Consider the following 26,837-nt stretch of genomic DNA (forward strand, 5'->3'; position numbering starts at 1 on the left):
TTACCTGCCCAAAAATAATTCATTGAAGAACTTAAAAAAGATTTTAAAAATCAAATGAAAGAAATGGAGGAAAAGTGAAAAATGAGAATACGAGAAAAGCAAGATTAGGACAAGAAAGCCAACCAATTAGAAAAGGAGATCTGGGATCTTAAGAAAGAAAATGACTCCTTGAAAATCAGAATTGGACAGCGGGAAACCAGCAAAGTTATAAGAGATGAATAAATAAATAAGTAATAAACGAATAAACAAACAAAGATAAAGAATTACAAAATATAAGAGAATGTGAAATTTAAGAAGAACAACATATCTAGAGAACAGATCAAGAAGAGAAAACATAAGAAGAACTGGACTATCTGAAAGTTCTGATCAAATAAAGAATCTTGATACAATAATGCAAGAAATAATTAAAGAAAATTCTTCTGAAGCATTAGAACAAGAGGGGAAAATAGAAATAAAAAGCAAAATTCCACAGATCACCACCTTAAAGAGATATTACAAGGAAAACTCACAGGAATATTATAGTTAAATTCTGAAACCCCCAGATCAAGGACAAAATATTACGAGCAACAAGGAAAAAGAAACAATTTATATAGGATGGTACCACAATTAGAATTGCACAAGACCTAGCCTTGGTGAAGTTGAAAGATCACAGGTCTTGGAACACTATATATAGAAGAGCAAAAGAATTGGGTTTCTGGTCAAAAATATCATACCCAACAAAACAAAGCATAATTCTGAATGAAAAGAAATGGGCATTTGATCAACTGTGAGACTTTCACAGTTTAAAAAAAAAACACAAATTCTGTACTCAATAGAAAATTTGACATACAAGAGCCAAGAGAAATACAAGGTACATGCCAATAACCAATTACAAGGGACTCAATATGGATAGGATGTTTACCTTTTATGCATGGAAAATGGAAAACCTATGTCTAAGATTGTTAACTAGTAATTAGGTAGTTTATAAGAAAGATTGGGGTAGACCTAAGTATGATATAACTTTAAAAAGTAAAACCATTCAAGAACAGTTAAAAGAGTAATTATGAGGTACAAGAGAAAAAAAAAAGACAATACACAGGGATTAGGTGGGCAAGGGGGGCTATTAGTTCTGGAAACCTACTTTCATCAGGAATGGTTTGGAGGGGGTAAATACATATACAACTAGAAGAGTATAAAAGTCTTCTAAAATTAAAAAGAAATACATCTAAGGATATTAGGAGGGGTAGGAAGATAAAGGAGAGATCTTTAGAGGAGAGAGTGAAGGAATAGGTTAAAATGGGTTATTGAAGGGTATTTAGATTTAGGGGAATGGGAAGATAAGGGAGGGTTTGCTGGAATAGGAGGACAAAGTAGCAGGTAGAAGTAGAAGAATTGGGAGAGATGGGAAAAAAAAGGATGTACACAAATATAAAAACAAGATTAGGAGTAGAAATTCTTAAGGAACGTATATGTTTATATATATGTGTAGTATATGTATTTATGTGTATGTGTATGTATATATCAATACCTCTATACACATATGTCCATGCTCAATTGTAGCCTTCTGGTGGCAGATAGGGAGAAGAGGGGGTGGGTAGGGAAGAACAAAGTAAACAGTGTATAGCAGAGTCTGTGTCCATGCTTGTTTTCGAACAAGACCATGACATCAGAGAAATCATGACATGACTTGCACTTGACTTTTGTTTTGAGTGAGGGAGGGCTTTGCAAGGCCATGAACCTCACTTTCTTCTCCTGAGCCATCTGGGTCCATTGACCACATATTCATCCGGATGAGAGATGGCCCAAGATGCCCGAAACCTTGGCCTATTCAGGTTCTCACTTAGAGGGAGATAATACCCATTGGGTGAATAGGCCTTTTTAAGACATAGTCAGGGAATGACCCTTTTATTGAACAAAAGAAAAAATAACTAAATCAACAGAATTTGTTAGTAGTGATAATCACTCTAAGTGAGCCATTAAGTTGAGCTTGGGGCAGGGACCTATTGTTGTCCAGTCCATGGTCTTCAGAGTGTACTGGGTTTGAGGTTTTGGGAACAGGAAGGAAGGAAGGAAGGAAGGAGGGAGGGAGGGAGGGAGGAATGGAGGAAAGACATCTAGCCAGTAAACCCCAAAGCCCCAAAGGAAGTGGAGAGGGAGACAGAAGGGAGAGGATAAGTTGGGTTACCCAGCTAGCTGGTTCCCCACTCAGGCAGCTTAGTCAGAGAAAAATAGAAAACCCACAAGGAAGTAAAGAAAAGATGGGCAGCTTTCAATATAACACACAGTATTTAATATATAGGTTTTCTTTAATTGATGTTATTGTTATATATTCTGAATCCTCTCCTATGTTCTGCTGGGCACATGACACTTTTTTTCCTTATTTTATATTTAACTTTAACATTTAAATTAATAATGTTTCTTTTTCTTTTCCTATTATGTATTTGTTTTAGTATTTGTCTGGAATAAAAATAAAGATATAAAAAGTAAGCAATGAAGAAATGATAAAGCACTTATGGAATATATTTCCTATATTTCCAGACTCTATAAAAATAAGCAAACAAGGCAGTCCAAAAGGAGTTTACATTATAACACAGGAGAGCAATAAATAAAAGGGAAAATAGAGATGAAAAATGCAGAATATGAACTCATGACTTGTTGACGGCTAAGGTTTGAGTGCTGAGACATGGACTAGGCAAGATCAGTTGAATAAAAGCTCATCAGTCAAAGCCCAGGATCATAGATGCAGGAAGCCATATTTGGGTAAGAAAAAGAGATATTTTAGTCACTCTCTTTACACAATTTCAAATTGATTTACAGAGTGCTTGGACCAATTCACAGCTCCAGCAACAGTGCATTAATACAACTCTATTTCCATAATCCCTGCAAAATTGCATATTGTCTTTGACAAGTTACTATGTATTAAGTGAAACCACACAGTTATTTTGATTTGCATTTCTCTTATTAGTTATTTATAACATTCTTTCATGTAGTTGCTAATAGTTTGTAATTCTTCTTTTGAGAATTATTTGTTCCAAATCTTTGATCACTTCTCTACTGGGGAAATAGCTTAGGATCTATATTTTCCTATTAATTGTTTATATATCTTAGATATGCAATCCTTAACAAAGATATTTGAAACAAAGATTTCTTTTTCTTTCTTAGTCAACCACTTTTCTTCTTCTAGTTTGACTAATGTTGTTGGAGCAAAGGTTTTCAGTCTCATGTCATTTTAAATTTTGGAATTGATTTCATTCCCTGTTCGCTTAATATTTCATAGTTATTCATAACTTTGCAAGATTATTATTTAATTTTACTCTAATATGTTTAAAATATGATATTTAATATTCAGATTATATACACATTTTGAATTTGTTTAGTCTTATTTTTTTCAAAACTGCTCTCCACTTTCTCAGATTTTTTTTCAAATAGAAAGTTGTTTCTTAAAATGTTTTAGGTGTATAGGGAACTGTTTTTTTGGGGGGGTTTAATTCTTCTTTTTCTATTCTATAGTCTTCATATGATTTTGATTTTTTTTACTGGTATCAGAGAGTCTTGATGGTAACTTTTTTATAATATAGTATGAGGTCTAGAAATATTATTCCTCTTTGAGGGCACATTTTACAAGACACAATTTTGTTGAGGCTATAGTCTTAATTAGTTTTTTTGTTGATAATGAGTGACCTTTGACTGAATACAGACCTCAAGTATTCGGTCAACGGGACGCATATGAGGATCTAGAGGGCCACATGTGATCTCGAGGTTGCAGGTACCCCTCCCCAACCTAATGCTTTCTAAGTAATCCATCATGTTATTTTTATATTTCTTTGCCTTTCTTTTTATACCTTTAATTTCTTCTTATTACTGATATTCCTAGCATTTCCTGAAATAGTGCAACTCACAGGGCTGTTATGAGGATCAAATAAGATAATATATAATTATACTTTTCAAACCTTAAAATGCTGTCATCATCATCATAGCATATGAAAACGGAGAAAAGGGGCATTCTTGCTTTACTCCTACGTTTCTTGAGAAATCTTTTGGTGTTTTCATCATTGCATATAATATTAGATTTTGGTTTTATAATGTTATAAAACATACCCAGAACAAGGTCAAATAATTAAAATTATATATTTATATGATTAACCTTAAAGTTTTTACATCTTTTAGAAATTAAAATGCAATACGTCTTTTTGCTACAGTCATTCAGGTCAGTCCTCCAGTATAGTCCATATCTGTTTTACTTTGATTTGTTTTCACTGTATTTCTTCATCTTACCCAGGATGAAAATGTAGCAGTCTCTCATGGCCCTGACTCTTCACTTCTGACTGACATGGAAGCTTTGACCTGCTTCATTTCCAGCCTGGGTAATTTTGCTCCTCCTTAATCAACCCATTGGCCTCTTGTCTGGACTCCTGGAATCTTGTCATATTGGTGGTGGATTTAGTGTGGGGACTCAACTGTGTTTAGCTTTACAATCACTCAAAACTTTCCAAATCAAGTGATCACCAGTCTCAGACTCCTCAGAAACAAAGGATGCATAACTATGCTTGCTAGACATAGTTTTTTTTTTTAATCTTTGTAAGAAAACAATAATTATCATAACATAATAGAATGAAAAGGTGATCATACATGAAAGTGCAAATCTACTATGCATAACTTGCTATTCCTTTGAAATATACAAAAAATATCATGTAATTTTTGTCTTCTTTTTTTAAATCACATAAGCTTTCTTTTCACCAAACCATATATATCCTCATTCCTTTGCTATTTTTCTCCACCTTTGATACCCTTTCAGATGTTGCAGGATTATATCACAATATTTAGTCAATTGTTGCAGATTTTTATAATTCTTAAAGAACTTTGTTTCTCAATATAGCATTAATTTTACTCATTTTCTCAATGAGGAAAAGATTTCCAGGTCCAATGGAAGCAAAAAAAAAAAAAAAAAATCTCGAAAATATTTTTAGTGCTGATTTTTTTTTAATTTGTATCTCTAATATATATTTTAAAATTTTTAATTAAGTTATTCTTTTTTTAAAGTGAAAGCTTTGTCCCTATCATAAAGGAGCTGAAGTGTACCAAAAGCCTCTGAAGCAAGAAGGGATCTGAATATAGGCTCTAGGCAAAAGTCCTACAATGTGTGCATCTCTATCAAAGTATGAAATGTGATACAGGAGAGATATTGAGTAAATATTTTAAAAAATAGGATTTTCTCATCCTAATTTAAAAGGATTTTTTTATTGATGTTGTCTCCCTCTTTTATCTCTATATTCAACTGTAAATTGCCTTTCATCTGTAACGCAATTCTCTTTATTTTCATTTAATTTTGTTTTTGTTTTACACAATTTTTAGGAGACTGAGGAAAGCGTGTACTTCTCCACCTTTGCAATCCCTTGATACCTTCTCTTCTGTATCTAACAACTGAATGGTTAAATCCATTTAATAACTAATTAATTCTATTTCAAAACCAAACAAGTCTACCATTTCAAAAAGATCTTGGAACAAAACTGAAACCCCCAATGTGCTGTCTTTATTCAGCCAACATTCCAACTCTGATTAACTTATAAGTGATAAATATTTTCTCTATTCTAAATTGACCAATAGGATTTACAATTGCAAAATGATCCTTTCAGTTATTTCTGAAAGCCATTCACTCAGTACTATGACTTTTTTTAGGGAAAGCACAAATGATAGTTTTCATTATATCACCACAATCTGGAAAATACAAATCCAATCTACATTCCAAGCAGAATGTTTTATCTCTGTGCTAGCAATATAAACACCCTTTAATTGGTTTGTGTCCTTTTTATATTGCCTTGCTATAAATATATGTGTAGGCTTAAAATTTTGTTAGAAATATGTAGTTAGTCATCAAAGAGATGGCAATGCCAGATCAACTTATTTGTCTCCTGAGGAACGTGATGCAGGTCAAGAAGTCACAGTTAGAATGCAATGTGGAACAACTGATCGGTTTAAGATTGGAAAAGGAGTACAGAAAGGCTGTATGTTATCTCCTTATTTACTTAACTTATATACAGAGTACATAATGTGAAAAGCCATGCTGGAAGAATCAAAAGCAGGAATTAAGGTTGACAGTAAACATTCCAACATACAGAGAGAGGCCTGCTGTACAGTTTCTTTAATCTGCTTTTCTAAAAGGAAAGGCAACTTTTGAGGAGTTAACAATCTCTTTTAATCAAGCACATGTATCATTCACCAACAGAGAAAAATACAAGAGAAATAAGGACCAATAGACAGGCTTCTAACTGTGTGATCATAAGTAACACATATATCACAGATCAACAGACAGGTTCAACTGTCTGACTGTAGTTACCAGAGCGGGAAGCACCAATATCTGGGTTTTCAAAGTTAATGAGCTGCTTAGTGGCTTCCCAAAGTTTCATCTGGCACACAAACCTTCCTCCAAAAACTAAGGAGGAAAGTAAAACCTCAACCTCAAGTATTTACACATTTTTAGAGTCAGACAGCATCACAATCCTTGTAGACCAGAGCCTCATTGGAAACTTAACAAAAAGCTGTGGGCCTTCATACAAATCTTCCCTAATGAAACACTCCCCTTAATGTGCAGGCCCATTAATTGATGGGGAAGACCTTTAATCACATTAAAATAATTAACAATACAAATACATATACTGTTTCTAGTTAAAGAAACTCTTGTTTCAGTACTTTACTCCTAGTAAAGAGTCTTGGTTGATAAAGACAAGATTCAGTCAGAGGCACTTGATTATACTAAAACAAAAGCAGCGAAGATCCTACTTTGCTTGTTATTACTCTGGGAGAAATATGAACAATCTCAAATATGAGGACAATACCAATCTGATGGCAAAAAGTAAAGAATTAAGAAGCCACTTGATGGAGGTGAAAGAGGAGAGTGTAAACGCTGGCTTGAAGTTTAACATAAAAAATACTAAGATCTTGGCAACTAGTTCCATCACTTACTGCAAATGGAGGGAGAAGAAATGGGAGCAACGTCAGATTTTGTATTTTTGGGCTCAAAGATCACAGCACGTTGTGACTGCAGCTATGAAATTCAAAGAGAATTGTTCCTTGGAAGGAAAATTATGTCAAATATGGACAGCATACTAAAAGCAGGAATATCACCTTGCTGATAAAGGTCCATATAGTCTAAGATATGTTTTCTTTTTTTTCCTGGTAGCAATATATGGCTTTGAGAGTTGGACTACGAGGAAAGCCGAGTGCTTCAGAATCAAAACTCTCAAATTGTGATGCAGAAGAAAACTTTTGAGAGTCCCTAGAACAGTAAAGAGATCAAATCATTTAATACTTAAGGAAATTAATCCCCTGGATATTTACTGGGAGGTCAAACACTGAAAGTAAATCTCAAATGCTTTGGCCACATGAGAAAACAGGACTTATTAGAAAAGACCTTGATGTTGGGAAAGATTGAAGGCAAAAGGAAAATAGGATGGCAGAGGATGAGACGGATAGATAGTGCCATGGAAACAGTGAACATGAGCTTGGTAGACTTTGGGGAATAGTGGAGGGAAGAGGAGACTAACGTGGTGTGTTCCATGGGTTCATGAAGAGTCAGACATAACTGAATGACTGAACAACAACACAATTTATTATTCTTTAATCATTAGAAGCATTTGAATGGAATAGTCTGAAGAGACTGCAGGAACTAATTGACCCACAATTCAGGGGACTGGGGAAAGAAGTCTATATAGTTTGCTAAGTACCTACCCATACTTGAAGGGACAAAAGTGAAAGACTTGGGGCTGAATATCACACTACATTTTGGAAATAGTTGTTTGTATAGTCATGGCCTTGGATTCCTTTTTACGTGTTTCTTTTTACCAGTTTATTTGGATTGGACATGCTATATAATTTTTTAATTATTAAAAAATGGAACTAGAAATCTGTTATTTCTTTAGCTGTGTATTCCTTCCAGTGACACAGATTGCAATTTAGAAAATGTTTTTAAAATGCCTTTAAAATGGCCTTGAAAATTACTGGGGCTAACCTGTTGATGAGTTCACAAAAACTTAATGAACAAGTTCTCAAGCAAGAGACATACAATCTATTCCTGTCTCCATCTTTTTCTAGATCAGTAGGACCAGACAAAGTTTGTGCTTCATTGTCAAGGCCTTGGGAGCAGAGAATCACTTATTTGCTTCAATGTCACTATTAAATTTATGGAATAAAACAAGCACTTCCATAATAAAATACAATAAAGATTACTGTAATGAAACTGAATATCTACCATGAACAACTTGTTTTTCCTTTCAAATATACAATAAAATTATCACGTAAATTTCTTTCTTTTCTTCCCTCATTTCCCACTCTAGAAATGGCTACTAAAAGACACAAATAGGTATATATCTGTAAAATTATTCTATTCATACTTCTATTCATTAATTCCTTCTCTGGATGTAGATAGTGTTGTTCTTCATATGTTCTGTATGGTTAATTTGGTTATCTGTAATAGACAAAATAACTCATTAACTCAATGTCATTCTTAAAATAACATTACTGTGGCTATACACACTATTCTCTTGGTGCTGCTCACTTTGCTCTTCATATTTTGTGCAAGTCTTTCCATTTTTTTCTAAAATCATTGAGTTTATAATTTCTTATAGCATAGTAGTATTCCATCACAATCACATACCACAACTTGTTCAGCCCCTCCTCAGTTGATGGGTATCTGGAAATTCCAGTTTCTTGCCATCACAAAAAGAGCTTTAAACATTTTAGAATATATGGGTTCTTTTCCTTTTCTCCTAATTATCTTTGGAAATAGATCAAGTAGTGGTATTTTTGGGTAAAAGGGCATAGGTAGTTTAATAACTTTTGGGTGCATAATTCCAGACTGCTGTCCTAAATAGTTGGATCATTTTATAATTCCACCAACAATGAATTAGTGACCCAACTTTTCCCATCTTTTTCAATATTTGTCACTGTCCCCTTCTATCATTTAATCAGGTAGGTGTAAAATCATATCTCAAGGATGTTTTAATCTTCATTTCTCTTATCAATAATAATTTAGAACATTTTATATGATTATAGATTGCTTTCATTTCTACATTGAAAAACTGCCTGTTCAAATACATGGACCATTTATGATTTCGGAAATGACTCATATTCTTATAGATTTTATAAAGTTCTTTATATATTTTAGATATGAGACATTTATCTGATAAACTGTCTTTAATATTTTTCTTCAATTTTATGCTTTCCTTTTAATCTTGGCTATGTTTGCTTTATTTGTACAAAAAGTTTTAAATTTGATGTAATTGAAATTATTCATTTTACACCTCACCCTGCTCTCTGTCTCTTGCTTATTCATAAATTGTTTACCTACCCTTGTCTGATAAATAATATGTTCCATGTTCTTCTGATATTCTTGAAAAATCTCTCTTTATATCTACGCCATGTATCCATTTTGACCTTATCTTGGTAAATAATGTGAGATACTGGTCCATGCCTGTTTCTGCCATACTGCTTTCCAGTTTTTCCAACAATGTTACCAATGTAATTTTTATCAATATCATTTTAAAAATCTCAATATTTGTCAATTCTTGATCCTATTCAGAGTTGAACATTTCTATACTCAGCAGAAAGAACCAGTTGTGGGTGCTCATTTGCTCATCCTAGATGTTAGGTGTATTCTCCCACTCCCACAAGGAGGAGAAGTGCTAAGATAGTCTTATGCTCTCTTTTATTCTTGGGAGACAAAGAAAGAACAGAAAAGGCATTTATATAGAACCTACTATGTACGATGAAATGTACTATGTGCTTTTGACAAATATCATCCCATTGATTCTCACAAAAACCCTATGAAGTAGATTCTGCTATCCCTCCCATTTTACAGTCCAGGAAACTGAGACAAACAGAGGTTTGGTGACTTGTCATGTATCTAAGAAGTGTCTGGGACTGACTTTGAACTTAAGTTCTTCCTAACTCCAGGCCCAACATTCTATCTGCTACATCACCTGTTCCCTGCAATAGATCACCTTCTATCTTCCAAATCCATGTTTCATACCAAGAGTTATAGATTATAGTTCTTTTACCCAATAAGAAATAAGCTCTCATCTTTGAGAAACCCTGCCTCTTCACTGAACTGATTATGCTTTCTGAGTCTGAGTCTTCTAATCACATTACAATGGAGCCAACTAACCGTAGTGTTGGGACAAATATGCTAATAAAGAGATTCTTTTTTACTCTTTGCATAGAATAGTAAAACCATAAACTATGCATTGCAGTAATAAACCAATGCATACTTTTGTTTCACTAAAGTAAATATACTTTCTAAGTCTACGGCACTTTTCAGGGAATACAGAAGATACTTCAAACCCAGGATATCAATAAAAACAGTAACGGCAATGTGTGTCTGTAAAGGGTTACTCCTAGCAGCCCTTAAAGAAGAAGTAATGAGGCTTAATCTCTTGAGTGTGACTAATATATCCAGTAGATGACAATACAAAATCCATGGAATGGAAAGAGTTGCTGTTCTTCTGGTACAAGGCTATGGATCAAGAAGATAGACTGTTTTACCCTCTGGTTCTAGAATCTCAGGGCAGTTTTCCTCTATAATTTCTTGAAAGACGCTGTCCAGGCTCCTTTTTACAAATCATGGCCATTAGGTAGACTAGTAATTCATAAATTATTTCTCCTGGTGTTTTTCCTTCTATTTTTCCTTCTACTTCTAAGGTACATTTCCTTCTATTTTTTCATTCTTTTGATTTTGCTTGGATGATTTTTGATGTCTCATAGAGTCATTAACTTCCACTTGCCTAATTCTAATTTTTAGCTAATTGTTTTCTTCACTTAGCTTTTGTACCTCCTTTTCCATTTGGCAAATGTGACTTTTTAAGGAGTTGTTTTCTTAAGTAGATTTTTTTTTTCCATTTGGTGAATTGTACTTTTTAAGGAATTGTTTTCTCCATTGAATTTTTATCCTTCCTTTTCCAAGCTGTTGACTCTCTCTTGCATACCTATTATTTCTTTTCCCAATTTTTCTTCTATCTCTCTTATTTGATTTTTAAAATCTATCTTTAACTGTTTCAAGAAGTTTTTTTTGGCATAAGACAAGCTCATATTCCCCTTTGAGTTTTCAGATTTGGATCTATTGACAATGATGCCATCTACTGACTTTGCATTTTGATTTTCTCTGTCCCCATAGAAATGGTTTATAGTCAGTGTTCATTTCTGATTTTTGCTCATTTTGTTTGCCTATTTTGTGGCTTTTAAAGTTCAGGTCTCCTGCTGAAACATAGAGGGGGGGAATGTCTCAAGATTCATTTGCAAGAGGTACAGGGGCCTGTTCAGTAGCTTTAGACCAAGTGCCTCAGGTGCTGACGGTTGGAGTCTGGCTGTTGGATATGGCATTCTCTGAATCTCTCAGTCAGCTATGTGACTGTAAAAAATCCCATCTGCTTCAGAATATCATTTATGAAAGACCACCTGTACCCTTGTGGATGTAAACATATTGTTTGGAAATTTTAAGGTATCTTTGCTTCCATATTTTTCTGGTAGTACTATCATCCATATATATAATCTTTTGGTTTGTTTCCCTGTTTTATATATGTTTAAAATTATTGGTTAGTTCTCTCAAAAGTGTCTCACCAACTGCATGAATATGTTTTGTGTATACTCCTCCGTATACAGAGTTAAGTGGAACAATGGATAGATGTGGAATCAGGAAGACACAAATCCTGCCTCAGACAATGGGTATTTGTTTAGCATTGCACAAATTACTTAACCTCTCTATTCTTAGTTTTTTTTCCTCTGTAAAACTGGGTAATAATAGCACCTACCTTTCAGAACTGTGGTTGTTCAGTTGCTCAGTCATTGTCATGTCCAGTTTTTTGTAACCTTGTACACCATACTGTCCATGGGGTTTCTTGGTAAAGACATTGGAGTGCTTTGCAATTTCCTTCCCAAGTGGATTAAGGCAAATAGAGGTTAAGTCACTCGCCCATAGTAACATAGCTAATAAGTGTCTGAGGCTGGATTTGAACTCATATCTCTCTGACTCCAGGCCCAGTGCTCTATCAACTGAGTCACCTAGTTGTTAGTCCAATACGATAACATATAAAGTGCTTTGCCAACCTTAAAGCACTAAATAAATGCTAATTCTTATTCATACTATCTTTAGTAGTAGTAGTAGTAGTAGTAGTAGTAGTAGTACTGAGAGTTGGCTAGCTGTTCTTTTCCTTGTTTCGTTTATAGCCATTTCTAATTTCTCAGGGACTGTAATGTAAAAAGTCTTAATGTGGCAGCCCCTGCTATTGATGGGGAAAAATATTGTTTTAGCGAAATGTTGACAAATCTTTTCCACTTTTCATTCATTATTGTTCTTTGAGTTTCATCCCTAAATACTCTCCAGATAATATGACCTTATGGAGTCTCCAGCCAGGCTTTCTGAAATTTTCTTTCACACCATCTTTCATTGAATTGTGCTGTGATAGTACACATAATCTTTTACTTCTAGCCAATCACAGAGAACGGTGATTAGTACCTGGATTAGTCAAAGATTAAATATCTCCTTTTTAAGATTTTGTGAGTTTAAGGTTCAAATGAGTATGGTCCTTTGCTCTTATATCCCTCCACCTTGCAAGGAGACCAACTTTTTTGCTGGCTCAATAGGTTTATGGAATATTTTAGAATCCATTTAATGATGATGGTTTAAAACGACTACAATTTAGAAAATAGTGATAACACACGCCATTATCTGTTTCTGGTTTTATTGTTCACAAAGAGTTAACATATAAAGAAGTTTATCTTCATTATTTTATTTAGTGATTGCCTTGCACAAAACACTTTGGCGTTCTCATTAAGAAAATATCCGTTCTATCAATAAACTTAGATATGAAAAGTATCTTAAGTTTTGTCTATAAAGTATGTAAGCATAAATTTGTATTTGGTTATAAAATTTCTGTATTGTCTACAAGTTTTCACCTCTCTTGTTTCCCGATCATGGGTCACATTTCTTTTTTTTTTTTTAGGTTGTTACATAGTTTATTTTTTTTTTTAAAGAAGAAAATCTACACACATATATATGAAGTTTAATGAGGTGGTAACACAGTTAGACTATTTGTATATTTTTGCTTTATTCTTTGCATGTTTTATTGATACTTTTTCCACTGTTTGTCACTATCTAACTCACCTCCCCATGACTTCCCAAATAGAAACTCTCCCTTGAAACAAATAAACATAGTTAAACAAAACAAACCAATACATTGGCCATGTGTAAGAATACATGTCTCATTCTGTTCCACCACCTCTTTGCCAAAAGATGGGAAGCATGATTCATCATCAATATGTTAATTCAATTATATTTCAGTAATGAGAAGAGAACTGGACATGATACAACATAGGTGGGGGCTGTAATCTGTACTTTTCTCTGGCTCCATGAAGCACAAGTGAAGAAAGTTTGGATTAGAGGATTCACTTAATTCTCAGTGGGGGTAATAGCAGTTAAATGGAGGACATATGGAGGATGGCTCCTCATGGCCTTCTTCCCGACTGAGGTATACATAATGATACACATGACAAAAACAATCCTGGCAGGTTTTCCTCTGAGGGCTGAGCACCTATTCTGCAGGTCTCAGAAGCTTTCAAGGATTATATATAGTAATTCTTATATACTCCCAGAGGTGGCCTTTCCTTATCAGATGGTTGTTTGTTCATCAGTCCATCTTCTCTCTCTCCCCCTATCTTGAGGAACAACCAACTAAAAAGGTAGTTGCTTTTTAATTCAAGTTGGCCAACCTGATGTGTGTATTCTTTATAATTTGAGTTTGAGACACCCCTTTGGTTGTTTCATTTTTTGCCAGTATTTCTTTCCTCTAATAAATATCCAGGTATTTGATTTGTTCCTCATTTATCAATTAAATAAATATTAGAATTAAATTAGTGGAGAAAATGCTGTAGAATTTTCTTGAAATTTCAGATAATAGTATTAACAGTAGAAGTAGTAGTAATAGTAGTAGTAGTCATAGCTAACACTTATTAGTCATTAGACTAATACAAACCAGGCACTGAGCTAAGTACTTTACAAATATCATTTCATTTGATCCTCAGCAATCCTGATGGAAAGGTGCTATTATTATTATTCCTATTTTATAGGTAAGGAAACTGAAGCAAATAGAGGTTAAGTTACTTCCTGAAAGACACTGAGCTAGTAATTTTCTGTGCCCAGTCAGAAGGGGTACTCTTAGTCAATATTTTAGAGGGCATTACCATGGGCCTTATCAGGTTGAATTTCTGAAGACCTGGAATCAAGTCCTTTCTCTGACTTATTTGGATGATAGGACTGTAGTCAAGTCACTTAACCTTTTAGTACCCCAGGCAACGCTCAGGGTTATAGATGAATTCACCACTAGAGTGAAATTACAGTTAGGAATTCTCCCTCTCTAAAAAGCAAACAAAAAGTAACAAAAAAAAAATCAGTTCCTAGATTTTTTCCTAATTTTTCCTAATATTTTCTACTTTTTTCCAGTTTTTTCCTAATATTTTCTACTGACCCTTATCAGATTAACCTGTGTGATTGCATTTCTAATACAGTATAGAAACAGGGACTAGACCTATGATTTCATTAGTATTATTTCATTAGTATAGGGAATTCTCAGATGGGGAGATTGCCCCCATCATGGAGCTGGAATCTTTATTTTCTTATTTTCTTTTTTTTCATGTTTATTTACTGACTTTTAGTTTTCAACATTCATTTGCACAAAATTTTGAGTTCCAAATTTTCTCCTCATCTCTTCCCTCCCCCACCCCATAATGCCTTGCATTCTGATTACCCTTACCCTCATTATGCTCTCCTTTCCATCACATCCCTCCCTTCCCTTATCCCCTTCTTCTCTCTTTTCTTGTAGGGCAAGATAGATTTCTATACCCATTATCTATACTTCTTATTTCCCAGTTGTATGCAAAAACAATTCTCGACATTCATTCTTAATACTTTGAATTCCAACTTCTCTCCCTTCCTCCCTTCCCACCCAACCCAACTGAGAAGGTAGGCAATTCAACATAGGTTGTATATGTGTAGTTTTGCAAAAGACTTTCATAATAGCAAAGTTGTGTAAGACTAACTATATTTCACTCCATCCTAACTTGCCCCCCTATTTATTCTATTCTCTCTTTTGACCTTGTCCCTCCTCAAAAGTGCTTACTTCTGATTACTCCCTTCTCCCATTTTCCCTTCCTTCTATCATCCCCCTCACCCCACTTATCCCCTTCTCCCCTACCCTTCTGTAGTGCAAGATATACTTTCATACCAGTATGAGTGAGCATGTCATTTCCTCCTTAAGTCAAATGTGAAAAGAGTAAGCTTCCCTTTTTCCTTCCCACCTCCTCCCTTTTCTCCTCCACTGAAAAATATTTTCTTGCCTCCTTTGTGAGTAATAATTTGCCCCATTCTATTTCCCCCTTTTTCTCTAAATATATTCTTCTCTCACCTCTCAATTCTATTTTTTAGCTATCATCCCTTCTTATTCAACTCACCCTCTGCTCTCTGTCTCTCTCTCTGTCTCTGTCTCTCTCTCTGTCTCTGTCTCTCTCTCTCTCTGTCTCTCTGTCTCTCTCTGTCTCTCTGTCTCTCTCTCTCTCTCTACATATATATATATATATATATATATACACACACACACACACACACGTGTGTGTGTGTGTGTATGTGCATGTGTAAACCCTCCAACTACCCAAATACTGAGAAAAGTTTCAAGAGTTACAAATATTACCTTTCCATGTAGGAATTTAAACAGTTCAACTTTAGAAAGTCCTTTATAATTTCTGTTTCCTGTTTACCTTCTCATGTGTCTCTTGATTCTTGTGTTTGAAAGTCAAATTTTCTATTCAGTTCTGGTCTTTTCATCAAGAATGCTTGAAATTCTTCTATTTCACTGAATGACTGTTTTTCCCCTGAAGTATTATGTTCACTTTTGCTGAGTAGGTGATTCTTGGTTTTAATCCTAGTTCCTTTGACTTCTGGAATATCATATTCCAAGCCCTTTGATCCCTTAATGTAGAATCTGCCAGATCCTGTGTTACCCTGATTGTATTTCCACAATACCCGAATAATTTCTTTCTAGTTGCTTGCAATATTTTCTCCTTGACCAGGGAACTCTGGAATTTGGCTACAATATTCCTAGGAGTTTCTCTTTTTGGATCTCTTTCAGAAGGTGATCTGTGGATTCTTTCAATATTTATTTTGTCCCCTGATTCTAGAATATCAGGGCAGTTTTCCTTGATAATTTCATGAAAGATGATGTCTAGGCTCTTACTTTTGTCATGGTTTTCAGGTAGTCCCATAATTTTTAAATTGTCTCTCCTGAATGTATTTTCCAGGTCAGTTGTTTTTCCAATGAGATATTTCACATTATCTTCTATTTTTTTATTGTTTTGGTTTTGTTCGGTAATTTCCTGGTTTCCCATAAAGTCATTAGCTTCCATCTGCTCCATTTAATTTTTTAACGACTATTTTCTTCAGTGAGCTTTTGAACTTCCTTTTCCATTTGGCTAATTCTGCTTTTTAAAGCATTCTTCTTCTCATTTGCTTTTTGGACCTCTTTTTCCAATTGAGTTAGTCTATTTTTAAAAGTGTTATTTTCTTTAGCATTTTTTTGGGTTTCCTTTAGCAAGCTGTTGACTTGCTTTTCATGATTTTCTTGCATCACTCTCATTTTTCTTCCCAATTTTTCCTCCACCTCTCTTACTTGACTTTCAAAGTCTTTTTGAGCTCTTCCATGGCCTGAGACCATTGCATATTTATTTTCGAGGTTTTGAATGCTGAAGCCTTGACTTCCTCTGATATTAAGGTTTATTCTTCCGTATCTGAAATGATGGAAGAAAATGCCTGTTCACCAAGAAAGTAACCTTCTATAGTCTCATTTTTTCTCCCTTCTTTGGGCATTTTCCCATCCAGTTACTTGACTTTTGAGTCTTTTTTCAAGAAGAAGGCATACTCTGGGGACCTATAAGTTCTCTGTTCATCCAAGGTGGGCCAATCAAGGTAGAGGAGTTTACTCCTCTTCTGGCTTGCACACTGGTCTGCGAGCAACCAAAAGCTTTTCTGCCCAGAATATGCAATTGGAATTCCCTCACCACAAGCACCTCCTACTCCACCACACCAGAGTTCCTCCTCACCCCAAGGCTGCCACTCAGGGGTGAGATTCAGATCAGCTGCTCGATTCTCCCAGGGGCTCTAGGTTGAGGGTTCCAAAAATGGAAGCTGCCGCTGTAGTGCCTGCTGCCAGAGGTCCAAACCACTCTCTCCTCTCCTGGGTGAAGGAGCTCTCCCACTGACCTTTGAAGCTCACTGTGGCATTTGTGGGTTGAGCAGTCTGGGAACTGTTGCTAGTGGCTCCTTGAAGCCTGTTCTGGGTTCTATCTCTGTTGTTTCATGCTGTTCTACATGCCACATGCTGGGTTTGTCTGTGTGCTGCACCCTGGATGGATCTCGTGGGTCACATTTCAATATTAGGTTTTGGCATTTTTCTTTGGATTCAAATTCACAATTATGTCACTGCATATGAAAACATATTTATTTGACTTTCAGTCTTATTCAGTTCTTCATACAACTTGTTTTTACTGCCTTCTCATTTATTCACTTATATCCATAATGTTTTTGCTTATCATGAACACTGTAATGCAAAATGACCAAGAGTACATTGAAATAATATTTCTCTTGCCTTTGTGTATATAATAAAACCGATGCTGACAATGCTTTCATTTCTCTGTGATCCATTCATTATAAATAGAATACTAGATCTATAGTTGTAAAAGATTTAATTGACCATTTATTATGAGCCTCTCATTTTACAGATGTGGAAACTGAAACTGGATTTTTGCTTAGAGATTGGTCATTAGACAATGATTTCAAATTTAAAATAATATTCATATTCATATTTGTATATGTTGTAAAAAGTGATTCTTAAACATCTCTGCCCTTTTTTCTTCCACTTATCCACTTTTAGTGAAGAAATTAAGAAGGGATAAATAGAGAAGTATGGAAAATTTTGGATTATTATGAGTTTTAAGAATTTGCATGAATAGATAAATTATCATGTGGTCTGCCCTACTGTTAATGAGCTCTTTCTGCATAGAATGGTGCTCAGAAAGTACTTATTGTCATGACAATATCTGGAACCTTTTTACTCTTGTAAAACCTTTAAAAACTAATACTTTCTCAGACTTGTCTAAAATAATCCAGAGGTATAATTAAATCATAATGAGGTATGAAAACTGATGTACCTACTTTAAAAATGAATTTTTCTGCAATTGGAGAATGGCTGAACAAATTGCGGTATATGAATGTAATGGAACATTACTGTGCTATAAGAAATGATGAACAGGCAGACTTCAAAAAAACCTGGAAAGACTTATTTGAACTGATGCTGAATGAAGCAAGCAGAATCAGGAGCACATTATACATAGTAACAGCCACAATGTGCAAGAACTTTCAGATGGACTTAGCCCTTCTCAGTAATGCAAGGACCTAAAACATTTCCAAAGGACTCATGATGCAAAAGGTCATCCTCATCCACAGAAAGAACTATGGGATCAGAATGCAGAATGAAGCTGACTATTTTCTCTTTTGTTATGTTTTCTTTTGTCTTTCTCATGATTTTTCCCATTCATTCTAATTTTTGTATGCAACATGACTAATATGCAAATATGTTTAATAGGAATATCTGTGTAGAGGCTATATAAGAATGCATGCCTTCTTGGGGAGGGATGGGGAGAAAAATTGGAACTTATGGAAGAGAATATTGAAAACTAAAAACAATAAATTTGCAAAAATGAATTTGTAAAAATTGCATAAGTGACTTGTAAGTATTTTTTTCGTAACTGAAAGATAGCAACTAAATGAATATAACTCACAATGTAGTTATTTGAAATTATACATTGTTATAAAAATCACCAAAATATGAAATATATTAAAGATAGATTAGTAATAATGGTCATGTGGGATGTTCTCAATTCAAATCTGAGGAGATAATTGGAATTGAGTCTGGAAGGGAAAATTCAGAGAACTACACAGTAGAATGAAAAGTTGGAAGGCATGGAGAATTGTATTAGAAATAAATATTTTATTATGTACATAAAAGAAAGTCAGAACACTGATTGACTGACTCTCCCTGTCTCTTTCTGTCTCTCTGTCTCTATCTCTCTCTGTCTCTCCTTCCTCCATATCATAATAGGGACATAAGCTATTTTTATAGGAAAATAGTGAATAATCATTTACTGGTTAAAATATGCGAATTAGAAAATTATTGGTTAAAATATCTATACATCAGTAATTGGTGTTTAAATATGAGCACTGCTGTTAAGGCTTTCTGGAATACTTATAGCTTTTTCTGGGGGGAGGTATGTTTAAGTTGATAGTAAAGAGCAAGACATCTAATTCTAACAGTTGCAAGACTAGTTTCTCTGGAAATATTTACATACTAATAGATGCATGTATATACTATTGATATTTGCATGTTTGCATTTATGTATGTATATAGTATCCTCCAACCTTCCCAAGTTTTATCTCAATTTTTTCTTCTCAATAAATTCTACCTTCTAGTAAAATTGGTGCATCCGTTGAACACGTTCTGTGCTCTCGGTTCTCTTGATTTTGGTCATTCCATTTTCTATTCCTGAAATATCCTCCTCCACTTTGCTTGTTGAATTTCTACTATTTTTTTTCAAACACAAGTCACATTTTGCTATGATCTCCACTACTCCATAAGCTTGATTAGTAATGAAATTTGACTATATAATATGCAGAGTACCAGTTCATATTTTTGTTCATACGTAAAAATTGGATTGTACCTGCGATCTTAGCAATTTAAGGAAATTTCTGTTGAGGACAACCCCTTTAGCAATGCGGATTGGCACCTCCTCGAATTGTTGTCCAGAGTCTTAAAGAGTTGCCTAGAATAATAAAAAGTTAAGTGATTTATTCCAGGTCAAGGGGGTCACTATGTGTCAGAGGTGAGAACTTAAACACAGGTCTCCCTAAATCCAAGGCCAGCTCTCTAACCATTATGCCACACTGACTCAACTACACTTATTACGTGATATTGTTTATGTATCAATGCTCATCCTTCCTACTAAACTGTAAGCTTCATGACTCCTAAGTTACTACTATATACTACTTATATAATTATTTTATCTTCCCCATTTCCTCCTAATTGCTTTGTACGTAATTACTGCTTAATAAATGTTTTTAAATGAATGAATGAATGAATGATTACCTATAGATGTGACTTTCAGGATGATCATTTTGATTTCCATTTTATTTTATATTCATTGTTTTATCAGAAACCATCTATTAAGCATCTAATTGTTTCTTTCATGCTTGGATTCCTCTACAAAGAGAATTATAAAGGCTCCTCTGACCTCCATAATATTAGACAGATTTGATGCCATAAATATACATATAAAAAGCAAAGAGACAGGAGAATAGAAGCATTAGCTAATAAAGTAAAGGTCATGGATGCATATGTGGTATGGCTTTTTAAGGGTCAGAACTGAGGGCATGTGGATAATTGGAGTAGATGGAATAGCTTTGGGAGGTCACTGTACAAACTGACTTGGACCACTACAGTGATTAGCTTGCTTGTGACTGATCTGAGCAAATTACATGAAGATGTGGCTCTTATGGAGCCGATATTTGGGGATCAGAGTGGCAAAATCATTAGCTCTATTTCTTAGCTTTGTGCTATGAGGGATAAAACAACTTCTTATAGTTTATGCATTGAAAAAAGTTTTACTTTTCCCTCTTACACTGCCTATGCTCATACAACTACACATGAATGCTCACACACTTTTTAATTTTATTTTATTTACACAAATCTATTCTCTCATTCCCAACTCTCCCACTCTCATTTAAAGAAGGAAAAAAAAATCTTGTAACAAATGTGCATAGTCTAAATAAGATACTTCACACATTGGCCTTGTACAAAATTATATTTCTCATTCTGGACTCAGATTCCACTACCTCTCTTTCAAAGAGGTGGGTAACAAGCTTGATCATTGGTCCTCTGGGAGTATAGTAAGCCACTGTGTTAATGAGAGTTCATAAGTTTTTCAGTTATTTGTCTTTACAATCACTGAAAATTATTGAATTGCAAATGAAAGGAACTTTGAGATTCTACCTCATATTTATCAAATTGACAAAACTGATAAAAAATGTAAAAGTGGCAGGGGGGTTGTGGGAAAAGACATGCAATACACTATCAGTGGATTATTACTTCGTCTAGCCATCTGAAAAGGAATTTGGAATTGTATCACCATAATTACTAAATTGAAAGTATCAATGACCCAGTGATAAGGTGAGGTCTGTAACTCATTTTTTCCCATTTAATAGTATTTTTTTTCAAATTATATGGAAAGATATTGTTCAACATTCACTTTTATAAGATTTTGACTTTCAAATTTTTCTCTCTCCCTCTGTCCCCTCCCCATCCCTAAAACAGCAAACTCTCTGATATAGGTTATACATGTACAATCATATTAAACATACTTCCTCAATGAGCAAGTTGTGAAAGAAGAATAAGAACAAAAGGGAAAAACCACAAAAAGAGAAAAAACAAAAACAACCATTACACACCCTCCTTTTATTCTGTTGTCTTCTTTGATCTATCCCTCTACAAAACTGTTGGCTTCTGATCCCCCAATCTCCTGTGCCTTCTATTATCCCCCGTCTTATCCCCTTCCCACCTGCTTTCCTGTAGAGTAAGATACATTTCCATACCCAATTGAGTGTGCATGTTATTCTCTCCTGAAACCAAATCTGATGAAAGTAAGGCTCACTTATTTCCCTCTTACCTTCTGCTTCTTCCCCTCCATTGTAAAAGCTCTTTCTTACCTCTTTTATGTGAGATGATTTACTAAATTCTACTTTTCCTTTCTCTCAGTACATTTCTCTCAACACTTAATTTTATTTTTTAGATGTCATCCTTTCATATTCAGCTCACCCTGTGTCCTCTCCCTCCATCTGTCTCCTCCCTCCCTCTCTCTCTTTCTCTCTCTCTCTCTCTCTCTCTCTCTCTCTCTCTCTCTCTCTCTCTCTGTATATGTATATATAGATCTATCTGTTTGTCTGTCTATCTATTTATCTAATCTTCCATGACTACAGACTCCAACAGGAATCAGAGACTGAACTCTTACCTCTGCAAACAGCTCCTTCACTCACAATCTTTTATTGCTCTAGGGACTCTTTCCTACTTTCTTTGTTCCAGGCCTACTATAAACGTAGCATTTCTTTCAACAGCACATGGTAATTGCACATAGTAATTCTCACTACTGAGCTCTCTAGTGGCAGTTATAAGATTTTCAAGGAAAAAAAAAAAGATATACTTGAAGAATATTTAAAAGTTTTGTAGCATTGTATCAGGAAAATTGCCTAGGTAACGTTGGTAACAACTCCTACGTGCCATTTGATATCTGCTTTACTGCACTTAGTACCAAAGTAAACTGATACCACCATCGCTCCAGGACCTTTCATCTTACCTAAGGAGTATGTGTGTGTGTGTGTGTGTGTGTGTGTGTGTATAGATAGATAGATAAATAGATAGATAGATAGATAGATAGATAGATATAGATATAGATAGATTGATATGTATATAGATATATCTATCTATCTATCTATCTATCTATCTATCTATCTATCTATCTATCTATCTATTTATCTATCTATCTATGGAAGAAGGAACATTCATTGTTTTCTATGTGTCCAGTGCTAAGGGAGCAAACAGAAAAAAAAAATAAATTCTTCCCAATTTGTTCCTCCTATGGGCCACAGAAGCACATATACAGCAATCAGATTTCTGTAATAGTCTTAGGTGTTCTCCAATATGCAAATTAAATTTCATTAAAGACCTGGGGTTACAAAAGTTATGCAAATCAGCTCTGTTATTCAAAGCACTAATACCGTAATACCATGACATTTTATCCCAACACTGAAGAATTAAAGTGTGAAATAAACCCTCCTTCCCAAAGGGAAACATGTATTGGCCAGTGCTTGGGACATTTAAACGTGTTGTAGCTTCAAGAGTTTCTTTTCTCATTATCAATTCATAAAGTCAATGAAACAAAAAATGCTTACTGAGGCCATTTAAGTTGTGTCTATTTTTATGAGTGGAGTCATCATTCACTATTAAATTCAGAATGTACTGGGAAACTGTTCTGTGGTGCCATTTTTTCATTGATTCTGTATTTTGATTTTTAGGTTAGTTTTAACACCTATAAAATCACAGATAAGAAAATGCATTATTGCATTTATTGTCAAAATACTTGCCTCCTGTAGGGTGATTATTTTGATCAGCCTGAAGAATGAACTACACTCTGTTCCCATGAATTCCAGTAGAGATTTCTTATAGCATACATACAACATCATAATAATATATGCATATATTGCATTTTATAGAATGATATATATATATATATATATATATATATATATATATATATATATATACACACATACATTATAAACACACACACACAGACGTACAGCACCTTAGAGACTGAAGGCCAGCAGGTGTCCTACAATAACATTTTGGGGTAAACATCACCAGCTCTTCAAACACAAGCATTTCACATTTTCCTTAAGGAAGAAAAAAAATGACTCATAAATGACATAAAATTAGGTTTACTCTGGACATAGTATATTTTCTAATCATGTTTTGGAAAAAATGCACATGTGGGCATGCATATGTGGGTGTTTATATTGGTCTGTTTTAAAAATCTTTACCTGAAGATGTCTTTTGCTTATTCCCACATAATTCATGATGATTTGCTTGACTCCTGAAAAGTATTTAGCTAACTTCTACCAAAACCTTTTAATGTCATCGTTAAGTCTTTTTTCAGGCATGTCCAACTCTTCATGACCCCATTTGGGGTTTTCTTGGCAAAGATACTGGAGTGGTTTGCCATTTCCTTCTCCAGCTCATTTTGCAGATGATGAAACTAAGGCAAACAGTTGCCCATGGTCACACAACTAGTAAATGCCTGAGCCTGGATTTGAATTAAGGTCTTCCTGACTGCAGGGGCAACTCTTTTTTCTACTGTGCCACCTAGCTGCCCTCTTTTTGCATTAAGCATTTAAAAATTTCTACTCTTTTGAACATCAGCTTTATAATTACTTTGTTATTTGACTAGTGAGTTAATTTCTGAAGAATGACTACAAATAATATGCAATAAAATATTTTGTAGGCAATAGTAACTCTATTCTGTGCTTTTTAAAATCTCTAGACAAAAATATACTGCACACACATTAGGCCAAGAATAGACTCCTTAATTTTAGGGTTTTGTTTGTTTATTTGTTTGGGGTTTTTTGCAAAAAAACCATGTCACTACAAGCATAAGTGTTAAAATATTTTTTTTTACATTGGCCATTATATTGAGACCTTGGTATGTCATATTAATTAAAATTAGTAGAACCTTTGAGACATACATAACCTCAATTAAAATAAAATGTATGTATTTTAAAATTATAAATATAATCACTAAACCAATTATTCATTATTATATTTGTAGTTAGTAAATGGGAAATTATTTTTACTAGGCTCAGATTATTTTTATATACTAAAATTCTTATTAAAACAGAAAACCAAACCTTATGTCATAATGAAAGAAAAAACCTACAAAAATGTTTAATTCTGAACACTTTTATATACAATTTTTTTAAAAAAATATTGATGCTAAGGATATTAGAGGGACTTTTTATAACATACCTATGTTCACTCTCTTAATGATTTGTTTTAAGAACCAGTAAAGTTGAAAAGGGAATATGTTGAGAGAGAGACAGAGACAGAGACAGAGACAGAGAGAGACAGAGACAGAGAGAGACAGAGAGACAGAGACAGAGAGACAGAGACATTTAATTTTGAAAGTTTCTCCAAATAAGGGCAACGGTGTCAATATAGTTTGTATGAACCATAAGACTGTCAAGCCATAAAACTGAACCCCCCTCATAACCCTTGTCACCTCTCATTCATACCATTGAAATAGTTTCCATTCTCTTTATCTCCCCTTCCCAATCCTTTATATAGTTTCCAAGTTAAATTGCTAAAGGATCTAAACCCAAGACCTCATTCTCATAGGTTTTTAGTGGCTTCTTTTTGTTTTTGGGATAAAATGTGCATTCATTATCTTGTCATTCTAAACATTTGGTGCAACTGGATGATTGCTCAAGTCCTTTCCAGCTCTAAAATTTTATTTCTGCAATTACTCAGATTATCTTTTCATTTTGTACTTGTTTGCACCCAACTCATTCTGTCTCATGATTTGTGTATACATGATGTCATCACCTTCACCTAGTCGAATGTCTGACTCCATTCAAGATACAAATCAGCTGTTTCTCATCCACAAGGCTTTCCCTAGTTGACCCTAGTTACTGGCACTCTCCTTTAAAGCACTTTTTATTTATGTTCTATCTACTTACTTGCTTTATCTGTCCCACTTACCATTAAAATTTAAGCTCCTTGAGGGCAGGGATTGTTTTCACCTTTTATATTGTATCTCCAGGATTTAGCATCCTGTCTTGCAAATGTTTGTTACCTTTTCAAGTCATTAAAGTAGGTTATTCTAAATGTTATTAACTTTTTTTTCCTCTGAGAAAAATAGATATAAAAATTTAGTGACTTTCTGCCACAGTGGTAGAATATTGATTACCTAACACCCACTGCTCTACTTAATATCCTAAATTCCATTTACTTCATAAAGTATTTATGCTCCAAGCCAGGCACTGTCCTAATTCTATGAAAGATTTCAGAAATGGTGGGAAGCAAGAATATTAAGTGTGAGTATATAACTAAGTATACCGTGTAAGGTTACTCAGAATGAAAATGCTAAGACAGTTGAATAGTTATATGCGTTTATATTATATATTGCATTAACATTGTTACATATATCTGTAATTTATAAAATCATGTCTTTTTTCTCTTACTTTATTTTGTAGTTATTTTCCTTAAAAACAGATAAAGTCCCAGTGTCAGGCTTAGATAGATTTTGTCTCTCTAGATGTTCTTAAAGCTTTCAGGTTCAGTCTCGAAGTCAATCTAACAGAGTGGATAGAGCTCTGAATCTGCAGTCGAAGAAATCACGTTGAAATCCCAGCTTGTATACTATTCCTAGTGTGCAAGATAGGAGTCATAGTAGTACTTATATAAGAAGACCTGAGCTTACATCATGTCTATGATATTTGCTGTCTGTATAACCCTTGGGTGAGTCACAAGTCACAAGGTCTCAGCTTTTGTTTTTTTAATTTGTAAAATGACAGGGTTATTTGGAAAGATTTAAGAACTCTATTGATAAATTCACTGACCAACCATGATTCCAGATGTCCAGTGATGTGCTACACTACCTACCTTCTGATAGATTAAGTATGCAGAATGCGACAATTTGGTTTGCCTGACTATGCGCATTTGTTCTAAAGATTTTCTTATTTATTTCTTTTGTTTTTCCTAATCACCTAGACTAGAAATATTAGATTCATGCTTGGTTTTTCCCTCTTCTTCTCTCTTGACATCTAGTCACCCATTTCCTTTCAAAAGGTCTTTCCATGTTTTCCCTCAGCCAATGTCATAACACAGAGCCCATTACTAAGGCTAACAGTTATGACAAAAAAAAGAGAGGAAGTGGTTAACAATAATTTTTAAAATATTCTTCTCAGGTGTTTCTGTGCTTGATTATATTCAGTAATTGCTTAAAGATTCTTAGCTGATAACTAGCACTGAAACCTCATCAACCTAGTGCTAACTGATAATTACTCACACCTGAGCAGATTGCTGGGGCCTAGCAGAGAGCTGGGAAAAAGAAGTGGATAGAACACTTGAAAATGGCTCTCCTAGCCACAATATTGGAGGACTGTTTCT

The 26,837-nt window shown here is 34.4% G+C and overlaps 1 protein-coding gene across 1 annotated transcript in view; it reads left to right on the forward strand.

The window, feature by feature from the left end:
- Window positions 1–26,837, forward strand: part of KLHL1 (kelch like family member 1) — a 566,614-nt gene that overhangs the window by 100,607 nt on the left and 439,170 nt on the right. The window lies entirely within an intron of this gene.

The sequence above is a fragment of the Notamacropus eugenii genome, chromosome 6 (assembly GCF_028372415.1).
Source record: "Notamacropus eugenii isolate mMacEug1 chromosome 6, mMacEug1.pri_v2, whole genome shotgun sequence".
In the NCBI taxonomy this organism is placed as follows: domain Eukaryota; kingdom Metazoa; phylum Chordata; class Mammalia; order Diprotodontia; family Macropodidae; genus Notamacropus; species Notamacropus eugenii.